Source organism: Cinclus cinclus, chromosome Z (assembly GCF_963662255.1).
Source record: "Cinclus cinclus chromosome Z, bCinCin1.1, whole genome shotgun sequence".
NCBI classification, from domain to species: Eukaryota; Metazoa; Chordata; class Aves; order Passeriformes; family Cinclidae; genus Cinclus; species Cinclus cinclus.
In genome coordinates, this window is record NC_085084.1 from 24029359 (window position 1) to 24044392 (window position 15034).

Consider the following 15034-nt stretch of genomic DNA (forward strand, 5'->3'; position numbering starts at 1 on the left):
TGGAGGCCAGTTTCAGGATGTGTGGCCACCGACATTTTACAATGTCCACCTGGTAGCAAAGATGTCTTAACCATAACCCACAAGGCTCTGACCACATTCCTTCCTGGGATTCAAAAGTAATGCCTGCCTTGGTACTCGGTGGATACATCCTGGGCTGCAAGCGGGGCTTCGGGCTTTTAGGGATGCCTTGCAGGTCTCTCCCTATGTGCAGTTCCCAGGTGCAGCCCTGCAGATGGCTAAGGAACTGCCAGTAACATTCAGATGTATTTGCTGGCAGCCAGAAATGAGAATACAACTCTGAAGCTGTAGCCGCAAAGAGCAGTGAGATGTTCTAAGGCACCACCTTTGTTTTAGCAATTGAGAGCGAGCGAGCGCGTCCTTCTCTGAAAGGAACCGCTGCCCTCCTCACCTTCCTTCTGGCAGCTGAGAAGGACAAAGAATGGCCCAAATACAGTTTGCAGGCTGGTGCCAGTCTGTGCTTCTTGTGCCTTTACTGCACAGCTCCACCCAAAGCTCCAGCCACAGCTGACACCAGAGGGGAAAGCCCTCAAGAGCTGCAGAGTCTGCAGGGGCTGTTGACATTTACCTCTCTTCCTGCTGCCTTGTCAAGTGCCCTACAAACCTCTCCAAAAGTCCTAGAAACAAAACAAAGCAAGGAAAGGAGAAGCCATTTAGATCGTGGAGTGAAAGCCAGCCCAGGAAGTGCCTAAAATCTGCAGGATGCAGGAAGGGTCTGCCGGAAGGCAGCTGATGCATTTTCCTCTCAAGTGCATGGGCACTGGGCCTGTTCCTGGAGTGTTGGGGTTTACTGCCTTAGCTCAAAGACAGAGCTTATTCTTTCATCTCAGGCTGCAGTTTCTAAACTGTTGCAGTTCTTCTCCTGACCTTGGAGTATGTGCTTCAGCAAACTCTTGGAAAGAAATGTTCCTGAGAACCGTAATCTGACAGCTATCCTAGTGGGTAGTTTGCTTTTTCAGGCAAGCAAGATTCTTCTCCTTTCATTACTCTGGCTGTATGATCTGGAGATATTAAAAAGTGCTAAGGAAAATAACACAGAGCTGTCCCACACTGTAGAGACAAGGAGATCTTCCAGGTCCTGTTTCTTGCTGCAGGCAAGACCTTAGAAGCATGGAGATGTCTTTGACAATGCCTTTTGACCTTGCTCACAAATTCTGGCCAGTACTGAGAGGTTGAGCAATCTAACCTCAGTGTCTGAATATGTTTGCAGCTTGCCTGACTTCACACTTGATAGACATTCTACCAGCAAATCACCTGCCCATGGTTGTGTAGAAGTAACTGTGGTTGGACTCACCCGCTGCCAATGTTTTCCAGTTCATTGTACTTTGTTGCAGGATTTTTCATGTTCACTATTTTCCCTGAGGGAAACAAAATGCAAGATGCTCACTTTAAAGCAGAGATCTCAGCTTCCAGAAGATAAAAAAGGCAGCCCCACTGGGTGGGTCTCTGAACCCTTTGTGGTTGGCTGAGGAACAACAACAATAACCAGACAGATAACTCTGTAGCACAGATGGCCAACACAGAGAGTGATTTTCTACAGCAGTTCCTACAGGGAATCCTAAATGTCCCTGTGCCACCAAACTGAGGAGGAACATTTGGTACAGCTCTACTGACACATGCACACAACACACTGTCCCTCAGACAAGAAATACACCAGACGTACTCAGTAGCTGCAAGTACTTCTTAGTCTCCTTTGGCTGAGCAGCAGCTGTGTCAGTGCTGGAGATGAACAAACTGCCCAGGCTCCACTTCTCAGGCTGGGGAGCAAAGGCTCCACTAGACAAGGCTGCTGCTGCAGCAGGTTCAGTAACACTGCCTGTGTAGATCTGAGACAAGTAAAGAGTTTGTGTTAGAAAGGTGGCTGGCAAAGTTTTAATTTAAGATCCCTTCTCAAATGCAAGCCCACAGGAAGATGTTGTCAGCCACATGCAGGGCTCTTAAAATGGATTATTTGGATGGCCCCTTCTCAAACTGGTGGGTCAGTATCAAAGGCTGGTTTTACTCGAGTTCAGAGCCAGATTCATGTTCCATTCTCATGGATTTTCTGAAGGATGGCTGCCACAATGACCATTCCACTTCCTCCCCAGGGATTCCTTTCCCTCTCCAAGGGCTGCAGACATGCTTGTTCAAATGCTTTACCTCCTTCCACTGAGTCCTCTTTTCCTGGCCCATCTTCAGGACATGCCCAACCTGCAGCATCTCCGGTTGGGACAGCTCTTGTGCCTCACGCTGACAACGGGGCTTTTTCTTTCCAGTCATTTGCTGGAAGTCTTTGCGGGCTGGCAGGTGAGATGTCAAGGCTTCCACCTCAAGTCAAACAGAACAAAGCAGTCAGAGACTACAGCTTGTCCCTGTCAGCCAAGAGTCATTGACTGTGAGGAAAGGGAGAGAACAGATTTACAAGACTACAGACAGCTTGTTTCAATCCTCCGTCTGGGTCACCATGTCCCACTGTAAAAAATACCTCAAGAAAGAAGGAGTGCAGGAACAGGCCAGCAGGAATCCATTTGAATGACTGTTAGCCAAAAGGCCAAAGGACTAGCCTCACTCTCCAGGGCAGATGTTGTGATTCAGCACACCAGAAAATGTCCTTCAGAGTGGCTGTGATGGACCCTACAGCAGGATGGCACTCAGAGGCACCACCCCACCCCCTGCTACTCTACACTGGAAAGGCAAGAAGGGCAGAAACCACTAGTCTGGTGACTGCATTGGCTATTGCTTTTTTCACTCACTTGCTTTTGTACAGCCTGAAGCAGGGGATTATGTTTCTCTCTGATCATTTTTATTTCTTCCTCCAGCCTCTTCTCTCTTGCCTTCATCCTAACCTCAATTTCCTTCAGCTCTGCACTGATGTTGTCCTTGAGGTTCTGTAAAAAAGAAGTGAAATGTTTCTTGAGTGGAGTGTGTGTCACTTTTGCACTAACCTGGTTTTGTTGATCGCCTCTCTGCTGATGGAGATTCATCTCCTCTTGGACACTTCTCATGTCTTCCTTGTTCCTCCTCTTCACTGCCATGATGGCAATCTGATCTTCAGGCAGCTCTACTTGTGGCTCTGCCTTGATGTTCTGTAGACACAAATGCAGAGCAAGTCACAGGAAGCTGTCACCAGCTCAGCTTTTCCTCTTTCAGCCTCAAAATCAAATTCATTCAGCCACTTCTTTCTGCTTCCCTACCCACCTGTGCTTCCATTTTAACCCTCCCATCCCAGTGCTGATCTCTGCAGATTACAAGGCTCTGTGCTTTCAGTGCCTGTGGGACTCCTGGCCTCCTCAGTCCCAGGAGCTCTGTTTTTTGCTCCTGCTTCTGCCCTTCAGTCTGTCATCTGGTGAGCCAGGCTTACCTGGCCATTCTCCTGTAGCTCTTCCACCTGCTGCCTGAGCTGCTCTTCCTGCTCTGGGGCTGGGAACACCTCTTCCTGAGTCTGCCATGGCACCTCTGATAAAGCAATCTGCTCACGCTCTTTCTCTAGAAGGGCCTGCACAGAAAGCAAAAGAAGATGCGTTTCAACTTCTCATACAACACTTGTGGGCCAAGTCTCTAAGCCGGATGGGCTCACATGTTCCCAAAGCACTGTGCTGCTGCTCTCTTGCATCATTCTCTGCCCATGGGGAGGCACAGATTCCAAAGTGACACTGGCAGTACAATCAGGGTCCATCTGGGACTGAAGCTCCAAGAGCCTCTCAGGCAGCTGACAGGGAAGGTGTGGCATTTCTCAAGGGTCTGGTGAGGACCTCCCTCCACTTCTGCTGTGTCCCGTTTGTCTTTCCTTTGTGACTGACACCCCGCCCTGTCCCACGGCTCCATCCTGGCTCTGCTTCCATTGTGGGCTCACTTCTTGTGAGAGACACTTCTGGAGTTCATGTTTTCTTCAGGCCACACCACTAGTCTCCTGCCTTTCTGACATCTACACTCTTGTTAGAAATCCTGCTCATTCAGGAGATAAGGATGCATGCACAACTCCTCTGATGGAGGCCAGAGAGCCTCTACAGCCACCTCAGTATATGGAGGAGGACCAAGGCATTCATTCTTGCTCATTTGTCACCTGAGAATTCACACCAGTGGTAACAGAAACCCTCATAAGAAAGATGGGGGTTTCTCAACAGAAACCCCCCTCAACAAATGAACTTACACACCCTCAGGGGTTCCAATGAAGAAAATCATGTGCCATGTAATGGATGTATGACAAGAGTCACCAAACACCACCTAAAACATGGAATCGTTCCACATCACTAGGAAAGGGAGAAATTTAAAGAATAAAATAGGGCTTCAGGGCAGAAGAGGCAGGAGGAGGAAAACAACTCTGAGGGGGGAAAACAACCATCTCTGGAGGGGAGACATCTCTGACTGCTCGGGATCAGTTGATAGAACATGCCTCTCCTCTTCTGCTGAAGGGATGCCTTAAGGGTGAGCTTTGCACCTCCACCTGCCTCTAACCAGAATTGGGAAGAATCACTTATGGAAAAGTTAGATAGATGGATAGATAAATAGATAGATAGATAGATAGATAGATAGATAGATAGATAGATAGATAGATAGATAAATAGATAGACAGATCGATCTCACTTATATATATTCTCTTACTATACTTTCTGTTATGACACACATCAACTCTTGGAAAGCCAGTGCCCCATTCAGCAGCAATCTTGAACTTGCTGTCTTGTTGCTTCAGCGAACCACACTCTCGAGGAATCTGGAGGGTGTAGCAGCTTATGGAATGACATCAGACCCAGAGCATGGCCCTTGGAACTGCACTCTTTATGCATCTGCGCTGGGGCAAGATCTACTGTATGTCACAGCCACACGGATGGTGCTAAAGTGCCTGTAATCAGAATCAAGCTGAGCCCCTCCAAACTAATCTGACATCTTAGGACCAGCTGGAATGCAAAGGAGATGATTTAATGCTCAATTCCCAGACTGAAAACCTGATTCTATAATTGGGCAATTCTGGATCTGCAAGCTTGCCAGAAGGAAAAGGCACTGTTAAAATGACACAGACGTGCAAGGTCCTAATGGCCGACCTGGCAAGAGAAAAGGACTTTCAACACCCAAATCCCTGACCAAACTGCATCTTCTCGTGAAAAAAACAGTTCAGGAATAGTACATATGCTAGCAGCAGGAAGAAAATAAAAAGGCCTTCTAAAACCATAGAAGCAATAACCCAAGAGAGCAAAGGATCCAAGTGCCCCCTACTCCAGTGTCTAAAGCATCTGGATGCAGTGAGAGCATTCTTGGAATGAGAACGGCCCTTGCGGGGAGCACTGTCATGTAGGCATTTCTGGAAGTGAGCCTGCAAGGTTGCTGATGAGCCTCCCTTTCCCCTGCCTAAAGCTCCCGCAGCACCTCCTCATTGGGCTTGTGCTCCCACCTGTCCCCAGCTGCCGTGTCCTTCTCTGGACACGCTCCAGCCCCTCAATGTCTTTCTGCTTCAGATGGGCCCAGAACTGCTCACAGCACTCCAGCTGCGGCCACAGCACCGATGCCCAGCACAGGGCACAGGGCACTGCCCTGCTCCTGCTGCCCCACTACTGCTGACACAGGCCACCATGCCCTTGGCCTTCTTGGCCACCAGGGCACACGGCACCTCATGGTCAGCGGCTATTGACCGCAAGCCCTGGCTCCTTTTTCTCCCAGGCAGCTCCCCAGGTGCAAAGTTGCACCTTGGATTTAGGATGCAGCATCCGGAATTGCAAGATGCCTTTCCTGTTCTTAGCAACACAAGAAAGCAATCCAAGTCTTTCCGCCTGCTCCCCTCTCCAGGCTGCAATGCACATTTTCAAGGGCACTTATCAAGGCAGGCCACACCACAGAAAGTATCAAGAGACACATGTTGCCGCTGGGTTTTGCCTCACAAATGGGTCCAGAACTATGCCATTTCTGTCTCTTTTTTGCACAACAGACAGGACCAGGCCCACAAGGACTCGTGAACAACACAATCAACTCGTTGCAGCTAATCAAATGACAGGAGGACTCAGAGGGGACGCTGCTACTGAGCGCTCTGCCAGAAGAGGCAAAGGAAGGACTTGGCAAGAAAGGCACCAAATCTCTCACTTCTAGCGGCAACTCCACAGTGTGTCTCGGAAATGCTCCCAAGTAAGCACGGCCCAGAAGCTCGTGGGGACCAAGCACCCCAAAGAGCCTCTGGGGTCAGATCAAGCCTGTCTGTGCCTCCAACTCCTTGACCACACTCTGGAAAGGGACCGGTCTCTTCAGACCACACTGGCCCCTACGTATCCAACACGGCTGAGCTCAGTGTCTTGGACATGCTCCCTCCTCTGGGGCCGGGAAGCCTTCATGCTTCAGGCCGACCACTATCAGAATCCCAGCAAGCTGAGACCTAAACGGCACAGGTCAAAGCCTATTCTCCAGCTCTCACTGGCTGGGGGGATTGCTAGCTCCTGGCAGCATTCCAGCACTCAGCATCCTCAGCCAGCAACACCAAGTGCTGGCTGGTCAGGATCTTGCAGCTCTGTCTCGCACTAAAGACGGCACCAGCCACAACTGGCACTTACCGGCTCAGAATGCTCAGCTTCTTCGCTGATTGCCACAGGAGGCTTCTGGTCCTTTTGCTCCTCTTTGGCCTCATCTCCAGGAATTGAGAGAGTCACTTCAGAGTCTGTTATCGGTTCAGGGCTCTGTGGACAGAGAGAAGCATCAGGGACAGGCCATTGCCTATCATTCCTAACCTTATTTCTCTTCAGCTCTACAAGTTGCTCCACTAAGGCAAAATCATCAACTCTCATAGCAATGGGACTCTGAAGTCACTCCAGTCCAGTGAGGACGGGCTGACTGAACAGACGTGCACATGGCTCCCAATTCAGTAGTCCACCCTGGCTACTACCAGCAAGCAACCTTCTCTCTGAAAACTGGGCTTTGACTTGTGTAAAGCTCTGAAATGGAAAATTAGGAAATAGCCAGCTGTTGCTGCTGCAGACATGGAAAACTAAAACACTCTCAGAATGTCAGCCGGTGCTGCCAAAGGGGAGGAAGTCTTCAGCAAAAGCACTTCTGCTTGCTGCAAAAAGACAAAATGAGCGGGGCTTCTCCGACTGGCAAAGGAAGGAGCCCACCAAGCAAAGGATCCAAGTGCCACCTACTCCAGTGTCTAAAGCATCTGGATGCAGTGAGGGCATTCTTGGAATGAGAACGGCCCTTGCGGGGAGCACTGTCATGTAGGCATTTCTGGAAGTGAGCCTGCAAGGTTGCTGATGAGCCTCCCTTTCCCCTGCCTAAAGCTCCCGCAGCACCTCCTCATTGGGCTTGTGCTCCCACCTGTCCCCAGCTGCCGTGTCCTTCACTGGACACGCTCCAGCCCCTCAATGTCTTTCTGCTTCAGATGGGCCCAGAACTGCTCACAGCACTCCAGCTGCGGCCACAGCACCAATGCCCAGCACAAGACAAACGGCACATGGCACAGGGCAGAGGGCACAGGGAACAGGGAACAGGGAACATGGAACAGGGAATAGGGCACAGGTCACTGCCCTGCTCCTGCTGCCCCACTACTGCTGACACAGGCCACCATGCCCTTGGCCTTCTTGGCCACCAGGGCACACGGCGCCTCATGGTCAGCTGCTATTGACTGCAAGCCCTGGATCCTTTTTGTCCCAGGCAGTTCCCCAGGTGCAAAGTTGCACCTTGGATTTAGGATCCGGCATCCGCAATTGCGAGATGTCTTTCCTGCTCTTAGCAACACAAGAAAGCAATCCAAGTCTTTCCGCCTTCTCCCCTCTCCAGGCTGCAATGCACATTTTCAAGGGCACTTATCAAGGCAGACCACACCACAGAAAGTATCAAGAGACACATGTTGCCGCTGGGTTTTGCCTCACAAATGGGTCCAGAACTATGCAGTTCTTTTGCCACACCGGACAGGACCAGGCCCACAAGGACTTGTGAACAACACAATCAACTCGTTGCAGCTTATCAAATGACAGGAGGACTCAGAGTGGACGCTGCTACTGAGCGCTCTGCCAGAAGAGGCAAAGGAAGGACTTGGCAAGAAAGGCACCAAATCTCTCACTTCTAGCGGCAACTCCACGGTGTGTCTCGGAAATGCTCCCAAGTAAGCACGGCCCAGAAGCTCGTGGGGACCAAGCAACCCAAAGAGCCTCTGGGGTCAGATCAAGCCTTTCTGTGCCTCCAACTCCTTGACCACACTCTGGAAAGGGACCGGTCTCTTCAGACCACACTGGCCCCTACGTATCCAACACGGCTGAGCTCAGTGTCTTGGACATGCTCCCTCCTCTGGGGCCGGGAAGCCTTCATGCTTCAGGCCGGCCCCTATCAGAATCCCAGCAAGCTGAGACCTAAACGGCACAGGTCAAAGCCTATTCTCCAGCGCTCACTGGCTGGGGGGATTGCTAGCTCCTGGCAGCATTCCAGCACTCAGCATCCTCAGCCAGCAACACCAAGTGCTGGCTGGTCAGGATCTTGCAACTCTGTCTCGCACTATAAAGATGGCACCAGCCACAACTGGCACTTACCGGCTCAGAATGCTCAGCTTCTTCTGTGACTGCAGCCAGAGGCTTGCAGTCATTTTGCACTTCTTTGGCCTCGTCTCCAGGAATTGAGGTAGTCACTTCAGAGTTTGTTATCGGTTCAGGGCTCTGTGGACAGAGAGAAGCATCAGGGACAGGCCATTGCGTATCATTCCTAAAGTTATTTCTCTTCAGCACTACAATTTGCTCCACTAAGGCAAAATTATCAACTGTCATAGCAATGGGACTCTAATTCACTCCCGTCCAGTGAGGACGGGCTGACTGAACAGACGTGCACATGACTCCGAATCCAGTCGTCCACCCTGGCTACTACCAGCAAGCAACCTTCTCTCTGAAAACTGGGCTTTGACTTGTGTAAAGCTCTGAAATGGAAAATTAGGAAATAGCCAGCTGTTGCTACTGCAGACATGGAAAACTAAAACACTCTCAGAATGTCAGCCGGTGCCGCCAAAGTGGAGGAAATCTTGAGCAAAAGAACTTTTGCTTGCTGCTAAAAGACAAAATGAGCGGGGCTTCTCCGAATGGCAAAGGAAGGAGCCCACCAAGCAAAGGATCCAAGTGCCCCCTACTCCAGTGTCTAAAGCATCTGGATACAGTGAGGGCATTCTTGGAATGAGATCGGCCCTTGCGGGGAGCACTGTCATGTAGGCATTTCTGGAAGTGAGCCTGCAAGGTTGCTGATGAGCCTCCCTTTCCCCTGCCTAAAGCTCCCGCAGCACCTCCTCATTGGGCTTGTGCTCCCACCTGTCCCCAGCTGCCGTGTCCTTCTCTGGACACGCTCCAGCCCCTCAATGTCTTTCTACTTCAGATGGGCCCAGAACTGCTCACAGCACTCCAGCTGCGGCCACAGCACCGATGCCCAGCACAGGGCACAGGGCACTGCCCTGCTCCTGCTGCCCCACTACTGCTGACACAGGCCACCATGCCCTTGGCCTTCTCGGCCAGCTGGGATCACACCGCCTCATTTTCAGCTGCTGTTGACCACAAGCCCTGACTCCTTTTTCTCCCAGGTGGCTCCCCCAGTGCAGAGTTGCACCTTGGATTTAGGATGCAGCATCCGGAATTGTAAGATGCCTTTCCTGTTCTTAGCAACACAAGAAAGCAATCCAAGTCTTTCCGCCTTCTCCCCTCTCCAGGCTGCAATGCACATTTTCAAGGGCACTTATCAAGGCAGACCACACCACAGAAAGTATCAAGAGACACATGTTGCCGCTGGGTTTTGCCTCACAAATGGGTCCACAACTATGCCATTTCTGTCTCTATTTTGCACACCAGACAGGACCAGGCCCACAAGGACTCGTGAACAACACAATCAACTCGTTGCAGCTTATCAAATGACAGGAGGACTCAGAGTGGACGCTGCTACTAGGCGCTCTGCCAGAAGAGGCAAAGGAAGGACTTGGCAAGAAAGGCACCAAATCTCTCACTTCTAGCGGCAACTCCACAGTGTGTCTCGGAAATGCTCCCAAGTAAGCACGGCCCAGAAGCTCGTGGGGACCAAGCACCCCAAAGAGCCTCTGGGGTCAGATCAAGCCTTTCTGTGCCTCCAACTCCTTGACCACACTCTGGAAAGGGACCGGTCTCTTCAGACCACACTGGCCCCTACGTATCCAACACGGCTGAGCTCAGTGTCTTGGACATGCTCCCTCCTCTGGGGCCGGGAAGCCTTCATGCTTCAGGCCGACCACTATCAGAATCCCAGCAAGCTGAGACCTAAACGGCACAGGTCAAAGCCCATTCTCCAGCTCTCACTGGCTGGGGGGATTGCTAGCTCCTGGCAGCATTCCAGCACTCAGCATCCTCAGCCAGCAACACCAAGTGCTGGCTGGTCAGGATCTTGCAGCTCTGTCTCGCACTAAAGACGGCACCAGCCACAACTGGCAATTACCGGCTCAGAATGCTCAGCTTCTTCTGTGACTGCAGCCAGAGGCTTGCAGTCGTTTTGCACTTCTTTGGCCTCGTCTCCAGGAATTGAGGTAGCCACTTCAGAGTCTGTTATCGGTTCAGGGCTCTGTGGACAGAGAGAAGCATCAGGGACAGGCCATTGCCTATCATTCCTAACCTTATTTCTCTTCAGCACTACAAGTTGCTCCACTAAGGCAAAATCATCAACTCTCATAGCAATGGGACTCTAATTCACTCCAGTCCAGTGAGGACGGGCTGACTGAACAGACGTGCACATGGCTCCCAATTCAGTAGTCCACCCTGGCTACTACCAGCAAGCAACCTTCTCTCTGAAAACTGGGCTTTGACTTGTGTAAAGCTCTGAAATGGAAAATTAGGAAATAGCCAGCTGTTGCTGCTGCAGACATGGAAAACTAAAACACTCTCAGAATGTCAGCCGGTGCTGCCAAAGGGGAGGAAGTCTTCAGCAAAAGCACTTCTGCTTGCTGCAAAAAGACAAAATGAGCGGGGCTTCTCCGACTGGCAAAGGAAGGAGCCCACCAAGCAAAGGATCCAAGTGCCACCTACTCCAGTGTCTAAAGCATCTGGATGCAGTGAGAGCATTCTTGGAATGAGAACGGCCCTTGCGGGGAGCGCTGTCATGTAGGCATTTCTGGAAGTGAGCCTGCAAGGTTGCTGATGAGCCTCCCTTTCCCCTGCCTAAAGCTCCCGCAGCACCTCCTCATTGGGCTTGTGCTCCCACCTGTCCCCAGCTGCCGTGTCCTTCTCTGGACACGCTCCAGCCCCTCAATGTCTTTCTGCTTCAGATGGGCCCAGAACTGCTCACAGCACTCCAGCTGCGGCCACAGCACCGATGCCCAGCACAGGGCACAGGGCACTGCCCTGCTCCTGCTGCCCCACTACTGCTGACACAGGCCACCATGCCCTTGGCCTTCTTGGCCACCAGGGCACACGGCACCTCATGGTCAGCGGCTATTGACCGCAAGCCCTGGCTCCTTTTTGTCCCAGGCAGCTCCCCAGGTGCAAAGTTGCACCTTGGATTTCGGATGCAGCATCCGGAATTGCAAGATGCCTTTCCTGTTCTTAGCAACACAAGAAAGCAATCCAAGTCTTTCCGCCTTCTCCCCTCTCCAGGCTGCAATGCACATTTTCAAGGGCACTTATCAAGGCAGACCACACCACAGAAAGTATCAAGAGACACATGCAGGCTCTGGGTTTTGCCTCACAAATGGGTCCACAACTATAACATTTCTGTCTCTATTTTGCACACCAGACAGGACCAGGCCCACAAGGACTCGTGAACAACACAATCAACTCGTTGCAGCTTATCAAATGACAGGAGGACTCAGAGTGGACGCTGCGACTAGGCGCTCTGCCAGAAGAGGCAAAGGAAGGACTTGGCAAGAAAGGCACCAAATCTCTCACTTCTAGCGGCAACTCCACAGTGTGTCTCGGAAATGCTCCCAAGTAAGCACGGCCCAGAAGCTCGTGGGGACCAAGCACCCCAAAGAGCCTCTGGGGTCAGATCAAGCCTGTCTGTGCCTCCAACTCCTTGACCACACTCTGGAAAGGGACCGGTCTCTTCAGACCACACTGGCCCCTACGTATCCAACACGGCTGAGCTCAGTGTCTTGGACATGCTCCCTCCTCTGGGGCCGGGAAGCCTTCATGCTTCAGGCCGACCACTATCAGAATCCCAGCAAGCTGAGACCTAAACGGCACAGGTCAAAGCCTATTCTCCAGCTCTCACTGGCTGGGGGGATTGCTAGCTCCTGGCAGCATTCCAGCACTCAGCATCCTCAGCCAGCAACACCAAGTGCTGGCTGGTCAGGATCTTGCAGCTCTGTCTCGCACTAAAGACGGCACCAGCCACAACTGGCACTTACCGGCTCAGAATGCTCAGCTTCTTCGCTGATTGCCACAGGAGGCTTCTGGTCCTTTTGCTCCTCTTTGGCCTCATCTCCAGGAATTGAGAGAGTCACTTCAGAGTCTGTTATCGGTTCAGGGCTCTGTGGACAGAGAGAAGCATCAGGGACAGGCCATTGCCTATCATTCCTAACCTTATTTCTCTTCAGCTCTACAAGTTGCTCCACTAAGGCAAAATCATCAACTCTCATAGCAATGGGACTCTGAAGTCACTCCAGTCCAGTGAGGACGGGCTGACTGAACAGACGTGCACATGGCTCCCAATTCAGTAGTCCACCCTGGCTACTACCAGCAAGCAACCTTCTCTCTGAAAACTGGGCTTTGACTTGTGTAAAGCTCTGAAATGGAAAATTAGGAAATAGCCAGCTGTTGCTGCTGCAGACATGGAAAACTAAAACACTCTCAGAATGTCAGCCGGTGCTGCCAAAGGGGAGGAAGTCTTCAGCAAAAGCACTTCTGCTTGCTGCAAAAAGACAAAATGAGCGGGGCTTCTCCGACTGGCAATGGAAGGAGCCCACCAAGCAAAGGATCCAAGTGCCACCTACTCCAGTGTCTAAAGCATCTGGATGCAGTGAGGGCATTCTTGGAATGAGAACGGCCCTTGCGGGGAGCACTGTCATGTAGGCATTTCTGGAAGTGAGCCTGCAAGGTTGCTGATGAGCCTCCCTTTCCCCTGCCTAAAGCTCCCGCAGCACCTCCTCATTGGGCTTGTGCTCCCACCTGTCCCCAGCTGCCGTGTCCTTCACTGGACACGCTCCAGCCCCTCAATGTCTTTCTGCTTCAGATGGGCCCAGAACTGCTCACAGCACTCCAGCTGCGGCCACAGCACCAATGCCCAGCACAGGGCACAGGGCACTGCCCTGCTCCTGCTGCCCCACTACTGCTGACACAGGCCACCATGCCCTTGGCCTTCTTGGCCAACAGGGCACACGGCGCCTCATGGTCAGCTGCTATTGACCGCAAGCCCTGGCTCCTTTTTCTCCCAGGCGGCTCCCCAGGTGCAAAGTTGCACCTTGGATTTAGGATCCGGCATCCGGAATTCCGAGATGTCTTTCCTGCTCTTAGCAACACAAGAAAGCAATCCAAGTCTTTCCGCCTGCTCCCCTCTCCAGGCTGCAATGCACATTTTCAAGGGCACTTATCAAGGCAGACCACACCACAGAAAGTATCAAGAGACACATGTTGCCGCTGGGTTTTGCCTCACAAATGGGTCCAGAACTATGCCATTTCTATCTCTTTTTTGCACAACAGACAGGACCAGGCCCACAAGGACTCGTGAACAACACAATCAACTCGTTGCAGCTTATCAAATGACAGGAGGACTCAGAGGGGACGCTGCTACTGAGCGCTCTGCCAGAAGAGGCAAAGGAAGGACTTGGCAAGAAAGGCACCAAATCTCTCACTTCTAGCGGCAACTCCACAGTGTGTCTCGGAAATACTCCCAAGTAAGCACGGCCCAGAAGCTCGTGGGGACCAAGCACCCCAAAGAACCTCTGGGGTCAGATCACACCTTTCTCTGCCTGCAGCCCCTTGACCAGACTCTGGAGAGGGACCGGTCTCTTCAGACCACACTGGCCCCGACATATCCAACACGGCTGAGCTCAGTGTCTTGGACATGCTCCCTCCTCTGGGGCCGGGAAGCCTTCATGCTTCAGGCCTGTCCCTATCAGAATCCCAGCAGGCAGGGACCTAAACGGCACAGGTCAAAGCCCATTCTCCAGCTCTCACTGGCTGGGGGGATTGCTAGCTCCTGGCAGCATTCCAGCACTCAGCATCCTCAGCCAGCAACACCAAGTGCTGGCTGGTCAGGATCTTGCAGCTCTGTCTCGCACTAAAGATGGCACCAGCCACAACTGGCACTTACGGGCTCAGAATGCTCAGCTTCTTCGCTGATTGCCACAGGAGGCTTCTGGTACTTTTGCGCCATTTTGGCCTCGTTCCCAGGAATTGAAAGAGTCACTTCAGAGTTTGTTATCGGTTCAGGGCTCTGTGGACAGAGAGAAGCATCAGGGACAGGCCATTGCCTATCATTCCTAACCTTATTTCTCTTCAGCTCTACAAGTTGCTCCACTAAGGCAAAATCATCAACTCTCATAGCAATGGGACTCTGAAGTCACTCCAGTCCAGTGAGGACGGGCTGACTGAACAGACGTGCACATGGCTCCCAATTCAGTAGTCCACCCTGGCTACTACCAGCAAGCAACCTTCTCTCTGAAAACTGGGCTTTGACTTGTGTAAAGCTCTGAAATGGAAAATTAGGAAATAGCCAGCTGTTGCTGCTGCAGACATGGAAAACTAAAACACACTCAGAATGTCAGCCGGTGCTGCCAAAGGGGAGGAAGTCTTCAGCAAAAGCACTTCTGCTTGCTGCAAAAAGACAAAATGAGCGGGGCTTCTCCGACTGGCAAAGGAAGGAGCCCACCAAGCAAAGGATCCAAGTGCCACCTACTCCAGTGTCTAAAGCATCTGGATGCAGTGAGGGCATTCTTGGAATGAGAACGGCCCTTGCGGGGAGCACTGTCATGTAGGCATTTCTGGAAGTGAGCCTGCAAGGTTGCTGATGAGCCTCCCTTTCCCCTGCCTAAAGCTCCCGCAGCACCTCCTCATTGGGCTTGTGCTCCCACCTGTCCCCAGCTGCCGTGTCCTTCACTGGACACGCTCCAGCCCCTCAATGTCTTTCTGCTTCAGATGGG